Source organism: Drosophila melanogaster, chromosome 2R, assembly GCF_000001215.4.
Source record: "Drosophila melanogaster chromosome 2R".
NCBI lineage: Eukaryota > Metazoa > Arthropoda > Insecta > Diptera > Drosophilidae > Drosophila > Drosophila melanogaster.
In genome coordinates, this window is record NT_033778.4 from 5,804,712 (window position 1) to 5,817,171 (window position 12,460).

General features: G+C 44.9%; 1 protein-coding gene across 3 annotated transcripts in view, besides 2 other annotated features; it reads left to right on the forward strand.

Annotated features, from left to right (window-relative positions):
• The window catches only part of dpr12 (defective proboscis extension response 12), a 56,120-nt gene continuing 43,660 nt past the window's right edge, over positions 1-12,460 (forward strand). For all 3 annotated transcript variants that reach the window (NM_136342.2, NM_144205.5, NM_001273787.1), the window contains exon 1: positions 1-743. The gene's annotated coding sequence lies outside the window, so the exon portion shown is untranslated. The remainder of the gene's footprint in view (positions 744-12,460) is intronic.
• Positions 5,358-5,751: a mobile genetic element.
• Positions 5,518-5,554: a mobile genetic element.

The following is a 12,460-nucleotide window of genomic DNA, read 5'->3' on the forward strand; positions in this document are numbered from 1 at the left end:
TCAGTTCACTTCGTTTGCTCGTCGAAAGCTGTGCATGCTGCGGAAGCGACGGCATCGCTCGTTACCCCATTAGCAACAACAACACATCGAGCATTGACATACCATTCAACACAGCAACAACAAGGCCGTACTGAGTGCCGGACTGAGGCTGAGGTTGGATTTGAAGTTGGGGGCTTCCGGCGGCAAAAGTGCGTTTAAAATTACCAAAGTTGTCCCAATTAAAGGGTGCAGCGCGACTAACAAGTTCAAGTTGGATGTTTCGCCGCGCGAGCGACGTATTATCCCTGCGAACTCCTTTGTGCTCGCGGAAACTGGTGCGTGGCGGGCGTAAAATTCGCCAGTGACTCCGCGTTAAGTCAACTGTTCCTGCGAACTACTGCGAGTGCGAGGGCACGTTGCAGCCAACGGTGGCAAAAAGTAAAAGCGGAAACGTAAACCGAAACCGAAACGCCTGAGCGCCAGAGGTATTGAGAATCCGGGAAATCGAGAACAGGCATCGGTAGTGACAACTGTGAAATGTGCGGCTGCATTGTCGTTTTGCCACCACTTTGACCCAAATCGCATTGAATTCGCGTTGTGCCGGAGTGCGGGCTCTGCGGACGCCTAATGGCTTAGTGCGAGCAGTGCATGATCAATAAGCACCAATCGAAGCTCGCGAGTGCCCCACAGCTAGACATAAGAAAACGAGATCCACCAGCAATTGGAATCCTCTGAAGCATCGGTTCCGGGATCAGCCGTACTTGGTAAGTGATTCACAGCTAGTTGGCCGTTTCTCGCTTGTGAGTATGACATGTGGTTGACGGGAGGCTTGGGACTTGTCATCTTCCGCCGCTTCCTTCTGACTTACTCCAGACACGAGTTAGCTTATTTACGTGGGACTTGTAAGTTTGGGCTTTGGTTTATAGCCTGTGGCAAGAACTAACTTGACTGCTGTCAAACATACGACACGAACGTGTCTTGCAAAACACAACACCTCTAACTCATTAAGGGAGGTAAATGCCTAACTGCGTTGGTTATCAACCAAGAAAAGTTTAAATGAAATTAGGATTCGGCTGCACAAAGTCCGCAAGAGGAGGCTTGCAAAGTGGCCACATCTAGGATTCTGCTTAATTCATAGTAGAGAGTATTTTTCAGTGATTATTTTAGATGACTATATCAATGCGGTTTGCTTTCAGTTTTATAGTCAGAGAGTTCACTTAGAAAGGGATACATAAAGCTTATGTATGGTCCAGAACATAACTAATTTAGTCTTGTTTGGGAACACAGAAAGAAGCTGTCAAAACATCAAAAGCACTTGCAACATCGAAGATAAATTGATAGATAGATTAAAACTACTTAGTTTACTGAACAAAGTCCTTCACAACTATATTATCAACCCCCTAAGGTCGATGGGACTACGATATAGCCGGACTGGAGTTGGAAAAACTGCCGAAGCTTATTCATACACGCAGTGGCTCATGCAAATGGGAGATCGGGAATCCGACGGCTTTCTTGTGAAATAACAAAATGAAAGCGCAAGCTAAATATTTGCTAACAAAGTCCTTGGATACGGGCGCTAATGGCGAAGCTTGTTTTTGTGTATGTGACGGAGCCCCCAGCGATAAGGCACGGGGTCTTGTTTTCGTGGGGTTGGCTGGGCGATTAAGTCTGCGTTAGCCGAGACGTCAGAGGAGCGGCCACGCAGAAAGCAATTAAATGTATTTCCGCTCCAATGTCAAAATTAATGCGCGTTTCATATTTAAAAGCGTGAATGCACGTACACACGAGCATGTAGAGAAAGGTCATCGGGACGACAGGATGTGTGCGCGCGGAAGTCCTATGTCAATGCTGGACTGTCACCGGACAAGTGGGTCGAACGAAGCAGGAGCATTTTATCACCTCGGGGACTCACAGGCATGTCCGTAGCCGGACAGCTGTGGGCAAGTGGGGCACGCCCCGTTGCTATCGCCCTGCCCTGCCGGTGAAGCCGGAACCAATGGGGCGGCCCAGTTTTATGACTTGTAGTTCGACACCTCGTGTGCTGGCTAATGAGCGTGGAAGACTTGCGTAATGTGTGTTTATCATCCGCCCCGAGGCCGGCCGACTTTTTTGGTCATGGAACCGCAAATACTCGAATGTATTTAAATTGCAACTCTACTAAAAGGCGATTTGATTTGATTTGATTTTCTGCTGTGCTGTGTGCACGTGTGTGCCTGTGTGCCTGCCAGTGTGTGTCGTATATATGTAGTTCGGCAAGGTTTTTGCTCAACTCTTCCCATAGCAATCTATGCAAAATATTCACAGCCATAAGAGAAAAGTCAAATAAAAAACAACCAATATTTAAATAACGGATTACAAGCCAGTCGGCCAAAGAAGCCGGAGCTGATGCTGCTGCCACAGCAAAAACATAAATGGGAACAAGCGCCGTTGGAGGGCATGTAAGTTTCCCATTTAGTTATGAGGCCCGCTTTTTGGCCAAATGCCTGAACGAGTCGCTGGATCAGTGCGTAGACTGGCTGGCAGCCTGCTGGTGCCTTCTCAACGTTCCTGCTTCATTTCACTTCATTGTGTCTCCGGCGAGAGTCTTTGTTTTTATTCTGTTTTTTAAATCTTGTCATTCCTAGGAGTCCGTTTATTGCACGATGACATCATCTTAGGACGCGTCCTCCGGGGCATTTCACCCGATATTCAAATGCAAAGCTACCTCCCTACCAGGCATAACTACCAGTATTCAACGTACTTAATTGTATAAATTCTATTCCAAACGAACGGTTAAGTATAATTTAAGACGCCGCTGGCCGTTCGATTGCCATTCTGTCCGGGATGAAGCTGTACAATCCGGGCACTGCCAACTTTTAATTTTAATTTATTTTTGTGACTCTTGGTCCGAGCTGACCGGCTTATCTTTCTGCCATTGTGTTCAACCCGCATTGTGCAACCCTTTGCAGATATATATCGGCTGGCATCTTTTAGTGCTTTCCGTTTGATTGCAACTTGCAATCCGAGATTTTGGCAAAGTCCATCGGGCTCCAAGCGCAAAAGCCTGCCAAAGGAGAGAGAAGTGAGTGGATGCTATTAGGGGATAAAAATGGACCAGGCTTTGGGAAAATAAAGTCAATCAAATAGTGTCTTAATTGTTAAAGGGCCGTGAAGGGTTTTATGCCGGAGAATTGGATTTATTCCCAATGCAAACATAAACAATGGGCTGCAAGATGTCGAGCAGCCAATTCAAATTAGATCCCCTGCCTAAAGCTTCACAAATTAAGCCCTTAATAAGGACTTTGCATAATCAAGCCAAAGACGTTCGTGGGCCGGGCCACGCGAATTGATGACTGGAAAATTACCCGAGCAGTTTGGCTGGCAACCAATCCTGATTGATAGCCGGAGCCCACCCTCTTCACAAGTGCTGTCCAGGTATAAGTCGAGTGTTGCTCAGCTGAGCTCTGAATTATTCAGGAAATTGGCTAATTATCGAAAAAGCTTCGGATTCATGTCCCCTGTCCTGGGATTTGAGCTCCTGTGCCACATGTGCCGTTCAAACTACAAACATTCTATTAGCACTGAATGAATTATTAATAACTGTGTCAGCCGCCTGCTAATGAGATGTTGTGTGCGCTACCGTCTTCAGGGTGTGGTGTAACTTTCCCACCCACATGTAATGGCAAGGACAACTCAACTGGACACTTAAATTTTTGGCAGTGTTTGCTTAGGTCTAAGCAGAAAATCATTAGTTGAAATGCGCAAATATCTCTAAGGTTTTTATTAGCTGAGCGGCAAGTAATTGCCCACAATTAGGCCTTAATAGTACGACCATAGAGAGGCGCTACATACACTGTGCAAAGAGAGCTAATCAGGACCGTGCCAGGATACCGGCCTCGCGTATCCCTGGGGGACGAAGCTGAGCTGAAGCTGAGCGTGAATACGTTTCGGTTGCTCGTTAAGTAAGAATTACTCTGTGTGCTTGGCATGTGGAAAAGAGCTCTTTTGTTTTTTCGGGGAGCACTTCCTGCTGTCTCTTTTCGCATTACTTAGTGTTTTTATTGAAGCAATTCTGTCAGGGCAGAAAACAACAGGCTGACACTGAAAAGTTGTTATTTTCCCCAGTCATTCGGCTTAGGGCTAGCTTCCCATTTGTTCCCACCCCTTCCCCTTCACTTTCTTCTCGACACCACCCACGTCCAGCCAAATATTATTACAATTATACATTGTATTGTTTTTATTTATTCTTCCGTCATCCCCAATTATTTTCTGCGTTGTCTTCTTTCACTTGCTTGAGCTCTTCGGTTTATGGCTGTCCTTCCCCCGACACAAGTATTCCGAGTCAAATAAGCTTAAAGTTGGAAATTCGCTTACGATTCTGGTTTCTAAACAACAAAATCTAGTCATAGCTACTTATATATGTACATACATATAATATTAAAGAGATATTTTAAAATCGCTATTTTACCGTACTAGAATTTGACGCAGACAATATTATGGGATAATAAAGTTATTTAAGGTGTTTTAAAATCCTTTGAATTGCATATCAACCTTGAATCAACAGATTCAAGCCATGAACACAAAAAAAAAAACAAGCAATTTTCGTTGTAAGACTTATTCTTGGATATTTAAAAAACGAGTGGTATGATTTCATTTAAAATTGAAATTTAAAAATTCCATTAAAACTAGGATTTAAAAGTAATTAAGAAATAAGAACAGAAACTTTCCAACTAACAATTTTCATGAATACATTTAGTGTGATCGTCGTATCCACACGCTTTTTATGGCCAATTAAAGGCTTGTGTTGTTTTCTGGCCTAATTTCTTCAAGTGGTAGTATTAGTAATTATCTTAAACAATCAGTGCACAATAAAAATTCTCTTAAAAATTTTTCGATATCAGACAGGAACTCCTCTTGAGGGGGCAAAAAACCAAGTTACCCTTAACATACCAGTGTTTTGCTATTAGCATTCACAAAAAATGATTTTGCACTTGATTTTACTATACTAAAGCTTCAAAAGAAAATAGCCTGGTAACGATTTAATGTGTTAAATGAAACAGTGATAAGCATACGTTATCAATTTAATCCTTAATGATATGTATATATAGATTTATTCTCACATTACTAGTGCGTCTTCAAAAATTTCAGACAACCATTTTGTTCATGAGTAGCTAAAGCGACAGACAATCAAACAAATAACATACGCCGTTATTGTGAAAATACCTTTGAATACCTTTTGAATACCTTTGAATATCTTTTTAGCGGAGCATTGGGTTATAATGGCGGATATATAGAGCTAGAGTGCAATAACAGCAGATCTAGAATTATGCTCCACTGGTCCTGAAATAATCCAATAAGCGAACTAAAAGGAAGGAGTGCGAAATATACATCCCAACGGCTCGAGTTCCGCGACTATCCGATACCCGCTACTCAGCTAGTACAAGTGGGACCGAGAATGTTCAACACTTTTCAGGAATATCGAAAGAAATCGGAAAAAAATGTATTTTAATGTGCAGTTTTGTGCGGTTTCTGGGCGTTAGAGTGGACGTGGCAGCATGGGTCATGCCAAAGACCCTAGAATATTCTAGTGTCTTTGGTCATGCGCTGTGTTTTTGTCTCTAGAATCTGTGTGCTGAATCTCAACCTTCTTGCCTTTAAAGGTTCCTGAGATCTCAACGTTCATACGGCAGACGGACATGGTTAGATCGACTCGGCTATTGATCTTGATCAAGAATATATATACTTTATATATACTTCGTTCTGCCTGTTACATACTTTTCAATGAATCTAGTATACCCTTTTACTTTTTTCCAAAAGAAACGCTTCTCCCTGTTAAATACTTTTCAACGAATCTAGTATATCCTTTTACTCTACGACTAACGGGTATAAAAACCTGTAACAAATATGAAAGTTTTATGATAAAAATCATCGAAGCTATGATTTAATTTAAAATATTTAAAATAATTTTCCGATTGTTCCTAATTAATACCGACATTTTATATTGTCAAAAAATATTGTGTGCTTGAGAAAGTTGTGAAACCAACTTTCACAGCGTTAGCGTCTTTCGAATTTACAAGCTTTATATAAGTATATATCTGATACCGTTTACTAATTAAAATAAATATGCCTTCAGGTGACAGTGTACATTATACACATAGGTAATGTACAATACTATACATGTGCATGTACTGTACATGTACGACACTAAGCTGTTATGGTTTCAAGCCGAACCCTCTAAAATATTAATCAGCTTTTGGGAAAGTAAAATGAATACAACTTTGAAAACGACAAAATGAAAATTTGGGCGTGCCATTCATTTTCTGTTTGTTGGCGTTCGAGTGGGCGTGCCCGCCCAAGTATTGACAGAGGAACAAGCTGTAACGAGTATATAAATGTAAAACACAATCCAAATGCGCGCACTATAAGGACCACCGTTCCTTTGTCATGTCCTTTGTCATGTGCCTCGCGCTGTAACTCGTTAGAGGGTTCAAGGTCCTTGTGCCGTGCTAAGATCAAGTTGTGTCTTCTCGGCACACAAATGCATGCAAATGCCAGCCATAATAAAAACAATGCCCGGGCGAAGTGAGCACACGACATCAAGATTTAAAAATGTGTCCCAGCCTCTAAGCAAAAGGGTCTTGGAAGATGCGCAAATGAAATGTGTCCCTGGCTGTGAGTCTGTAACTAGGAGAAGGACGAGGCACTTGTGTTGGCTCTGCGCACTTGGCCCATAGTGAGGGGCGGTAGCCGAAACGGCAGTTGCCTCCAAGTCGCGTTCATTCAACAATTTAGCAGCGAAAGTATTCTCAAGTGAAGTTACGGAAATAAACAGTCTGGGTCGCACTGACTGCAGAACGTCCTGCGCCGAGAAAATGACATCAGAGGGGCAAAGGAACACTAAAAGCGAGCGGAGTCATTCGGTGTTATGTGATAAGCCTCCGATGCTCCGATATGGGTGCGTTCGAAACTTCCGCTGCGCCCCATCAAATGTGGCCGTCATGTCGTTTTCCATGCTGCAGGATGTAATGCGAGCTTATTACCATAAAAGCATTGCCTTCCGCGCTCATACATTCCTCCGCCTGTGTTTTTGGCCGAGAGGATGTGGGCCCTTTGCCAGTGGAAAAGACAACTTATAGATGTGTTCAATTTTAGTAATAGCTCTTTTGGGCCTTCGGGCGGGTCTGAAAGACACTGCTCTGCCCAAAAGTTTTTAACTGCTTCCCGTTAGATCTTAGGAAGTAGTGTGATGGCCAGCCTGTCTACCGATTATATCGCCAGGATCCGACGCAGAGCTGCCTTGGCACTCTGTCACTCCACGGACTTGAGAAATATGGCATCTGGCTGGCCGCAGGGGAGTGTGCCTTTAAGCCAGCGTCGCAAAAAGAAATTCTGAGTCAATACATGTTGAGTACCCTGAGGAGCTGGCAGAATGAACGAAACACTGGCATACTGGCAAGCTGAACGTACTGGTGTGGATGTCTCTGTGGCTGCGTGGATCCATCAGTATCAGTATATCCACGCATGCAAGCTCCGTTTGCAGCTCCGTTTGCAGCTCCGTTTGCAGCTCCCGGCTCACGAGAAATTTCTCATGCAACATCGAGCAACTTTTCAGCCGCAGAAGTTGGCAAGTACGGCAAGAGCCGGCAGAAAGATGTTATGGGGCGAATGCGAGGCATGCCGTGGCTTTCGGCGTGAATATGCTGCCACATAATACTCGGGTGGATACACAACAACTGCGTTGCCGGCTGCTCAAACAAAGGCCTTCCGCCCAGACCGCAATATTCAATTTGTGTGCGACGCAATCTTAAGTTTGTGCGTTTGCTGTGTGTCCCCGATTCGGATCCCAGGGTCCTCTTTATTTACAGCTTGTATCGCTGCAATCGTTTTTTATCTGCCTCGTTTGTCCGGGCAGTCGGCCAATAATATGGGCTGACTGCGGACATTTGCTTGCGGCCTGCTCATGCCGTTATCCTTTTATGCTCCGCTTTATCAAAACGTGCGATTGGTCATTCAGTGCCTGGCTTTATGAACTGGAACAGAGCTTGGATTTGGGTCCGAAAAGAATACCGCCCTACAATCCACCTCCAGCCAGGCACTCCCACCACAATTCTCTAGTCCCCCCTTTCCACGCCTGCACCGCAATTATGTTTTGTGGCTTGCGGCGTGCGGACCGGAAATTAATTTCGTGCTTTATTGCAACTAATTCGATTATGAGTCCGCTCGGCGTTCAAACCCAATCCAACCATCGCCCTGCACTATACACCCAACACCCAAATACTAGACCCCCCGAAAGCGGCAACCTCCCGCTGCGCTTAACATCTACACAAACAAGGCCCGCGTGCTGGCAGTGTTGATTTGCATGGATGTTTATGCATAATTTATGGCGCTGCAATTGCTGGTTGTGTTCGCAAACATGCGTCGAGCCACCAGAGATTATTTGTTTTTAAATATTGCGCACTAATTTAATTTATCGCTTTATTATTCTTTGCGTTTCGAAAGCCTGGTGGAGCGCCTGAGCGGGCTCACTTGTGCGATGCGGCATACGAAAAGCCGATTGAAATTGAAATCAATTAGAGCCAAAATGACGTCACGCGCTCCTAACTTGTTTAATTGGTGGTCTTTGAGAGGATATGCATAAAGTTGGCAGTCGGAACCTCCGATTCAAGTGAAGCGTCACCATCGCATCATGCCTCAGCAACATCCACATCAGCACACATACCGTATAGCCGAGAATACACACTCTGGGAATTTTCCTGCGTCCTTTATTATTTTTATCGATTTTCAGCTGATGGCTTTATCAACAAGCGGCGCTTGTCTTTTCAGTCCGTCTTTGGTCACTTGTTGGGCAAACACACAAAAGAACGCTCGCCCCCCTCCCTACCCCTTGACGAGGCGCCCCTGTTGAGTGATGTGAAGTGCCTGCAGGCCGCGTTCTCAGGGCCGCCTGCGCATATACATAATAGCCAGGCTTTGGGGGCGTTATGGCATTCTCACGCTTCATTTGGCATAAAGACCAAAAATAACCGCTGCCATCCCCTGGTCCTGGTTCTGCTGGGTCGTCCAGGCTTGGACGTAAATTGAGTAAACGCCCCTTATTTGCTTTGTATATTTTAAGCCCGGAATCAGCAGCAGCACATAATTAAAGAAAATGAGGAAATGGTGGGATTTAAAACATAATTTAGCTTACACAAAGCTGGATTTCCGTTGCCAAAAGCACTGTTGGCTCGCTCTCTATTTGGCCACGCCCCTATTTGCTCTTTTCACACCGAATACACTGCACACTCTGCTCTGAGACGCTATCCATCGCGATGGCCAAAACGCTAGCCCATCCCCAGGAGCGGATCGCAAGAAGCGATGGAGATTGATAGGTAAACAGGACGGCCAGCGCAATTAACATGAGTGGGGAAAATGACATCGCGATGGCACTTCCCATTGATTTTTAATTAGCATAAACAGGCAATAATTGCGCCAATGTGCAGAAATCATCGCCAATATGCAACGACATAACTATGTTGGGCTATCGGTTTCGTCGGGCCTTTCCCGTTGACACGGAGCGACACACACACTGCTCTCGCAACGTGAAAAATGTATTAAATTTGCCGTCAGTTGCTCATTTCAAATTGCTTTACGTGCCGAGGGAAGCAATAGCTCTCAGCAAATTAAATTGACTGCTCGCTCGACGAGCTGACAGGATGTTGAGTGGAGGTCTGTGGAGTGGCAGGCTCTTTCGGATTATTATCGGATGAAGATACTGTGAGTTTAATTAATATTTGAAATATTCTTTGCCACATTTACTAATTGCAATGACACTGCGTTTTCGCCGTCCACTCGCATCTCGATGCGATGACCCTTGACCTGCTCAAAGGATACCTGCCTCTCCAGGTAAGTGATTTATCACTTTTCCCCTGGCAAGTGCTTGTCGAGGAATGTGGCCGAAAGTAATTCGTAAATTGGAAAAAACATGCTTTGCGGAGACAAATGTCAATGAAGCCGCATAAAATGAAACGAAATACCGTAATCTAGCTCTGGCAAAAAGCCCTGAACAAGTACAAGATTTTCCATATTCCATATTTCTTGTACTCCACTTTGTCCTGCGCCAGCCATGTGCGAAATTTATCTCGCCCGAGCTGGATTGAGTCCAGAAGAGCGAGAGCTAACGAGGCACTGGGGCAGCTTGTGCGGAGGAAAATCCAAAGATTAAATTAAATTGTACACGTCCCCATTTAAAACTAAACAGTCTGAGCCTGCGACAGCACTTCCAGACCGCCAGCAGCTGGGTCTCGGTCTCGTTCGTCATAAGGATGTGTGCAAATCCCCACAGCTTGGCCAGGAAGGCTGGACGGGCCAGCCGGCTGTGGCGCAATAAATCACAACATTTTCAGATGCTTACACAAATGCCTTTTTGATCCTTAATTTTCTGATCAAATACGTGACACTAAGTTTGCAAGGGCGGGGCTTAGGGGATGCCAAGTAACAAATCGCAAGATGCTGAAAATTGAATGCGAGTAGCCGGGTGGGTATCCTTCCGGCTGAGCTATTGATATTTCCCAGCATCCCGAATCAAATCAAGCGAGTGGAGTGTTCTACTGTGTGTTGTGGGGGGGGGGGGGGTAAAGGGGGTTTGCTGCAAAACAAAACGGTGGAGTTTTCAATCCCAGCAGATTGTTGGACTCAATAAGTATCTTTGTGTTTCGCATTGGATTGCACTAGGAATCTTTGCAACATCAACAGCAATAGCAACAAAAGCAGCGGCAGCGTGGGTTGTTAAACTTACTTTTATGACTGTCTGAAAGCGATAGTCGCCTTGCCATTGCCAAAGCCTGATCCCTGCCTCTTCCGCAATGTGAGTGTGTGTGTGTGTGCGTGTGTTTTATTCGCTTGCTTACTTTTCAATTTATTACGCAACATTAAAAGCTGCTTTACAGATACAAATGCGCGAGAGCCAGATACGTAGAATGGGTGTCCCGGCCACATGTGCTCGTGTGTGCTGTTGCATGTCCGGGAGGAATGTATTAAAGGGGAAATCGCATTGTATTGCCATTTGACAAAATGTCAATTGCAGTGACAATGTATTAAAAGCTACATTTGTTCTCCAGTACGGGCACAATGGAGCGATTTGCCAGCTGTCGAACAGAGGTACAAACAAGGACATCCAATGGTTCCGGACTGCAATTTGGGATGATGTTCTGCAGTCGGAATGAAATTGCTGACAATCGGGTATGACTGGATGACTGGGAAATCGGTTCACTAGAATCTAGAAATTAATCCGCAGCATCTTGGCTTAAACTAACATCTAGTTCTCACACCTATTGCCTATTTTCCATCTAAACTAACACAACTAGGCCTTATTATTGCCTTAGTGGGTGACGTCCAATATGGATGCTTATTTTCCTTGCGCTGAAATGTTATCCTATTATAATATTTTGAAGTTGCTGCAGGAACAAAAATATTACATTGTACACGTATTTGTAAGGCTTGTCGCATCCAGTTCACAATTATTGAGCTTGTCGAGCATTCGCAGAAATTGTTAAGAACACTGATGGCGCAGGCAAAAAGGACCGCGAGGGAAAATACCGAAGGTACTGGTCCCTTGCTTGCTACGCAGCTTGCCGCAAACATTTTATAATGGTGCCAACTTTGCCAAGGCACAACTTTTGCCATGTTAAGCCCACAGCTGCCACAGCCAGAAAGCCAAGACACCCCTTTGGCCGCGTCCTCCAGCCTTTGAGCAGGCGAATATGCAAATACTCACAAAATTATAATTATTATAACATTTTGTAAATGTAGATGCCCACCGACATCGCCGCTCGCCGCCCTCCACCAGAAGCTGTCAACGGCAGAGCTCCTACTCGCTTCCGTAGGGCAAAACGCCAGGCGACGACGAGGTAAGCCCACCAAACCGAACGCGAGCCCGAACCCGTGCCCAAAGCCTTACCCTTCCCTTCCAGTGACTTTCTGGGACGGCGGCAACCTTTTGGAAAGTGCCAAATTTTCACTTTGACTTGCAGACACGACCGCGAGACAGTTGACGACGCCGTATTTCCATTCAGCATGACGGGTTTTATGGCCAGATGACAATGGGCAAAAGGGAAACGTCTCATTTGGAAAAAGCGATTAAATAAAATTCCGATTTGCAGGCAATTTGACTTAATTAGCTGGCTGCCGGGAGTTGTCAAACGGCGATTAATAAGTTTGCTCTTAATTACGTGACCAAAAGCCATCGCTTTTACTCCGGGCAAAAACCAATCAACGTGAAAGTCGTCACAAAGACGACCCATGACGGTCACCTTAAAAATGCCCCACCATCGCCCATCCCCGATCCCAGATCCCCGATCCCCGATCCCCGATAGCAACTTCAGCACCTTCCTTCAGGCGCGAGTTTTGAATGAATTGCGTTTAGCGATTGTCGATTAAGGGATGACAGTTACCATTAGTGATTACCCCGCCTTCTGCTCCGTTCCAGCGCCGCCGTGGCATCGCAATAATTTGTCTATTCAAACTT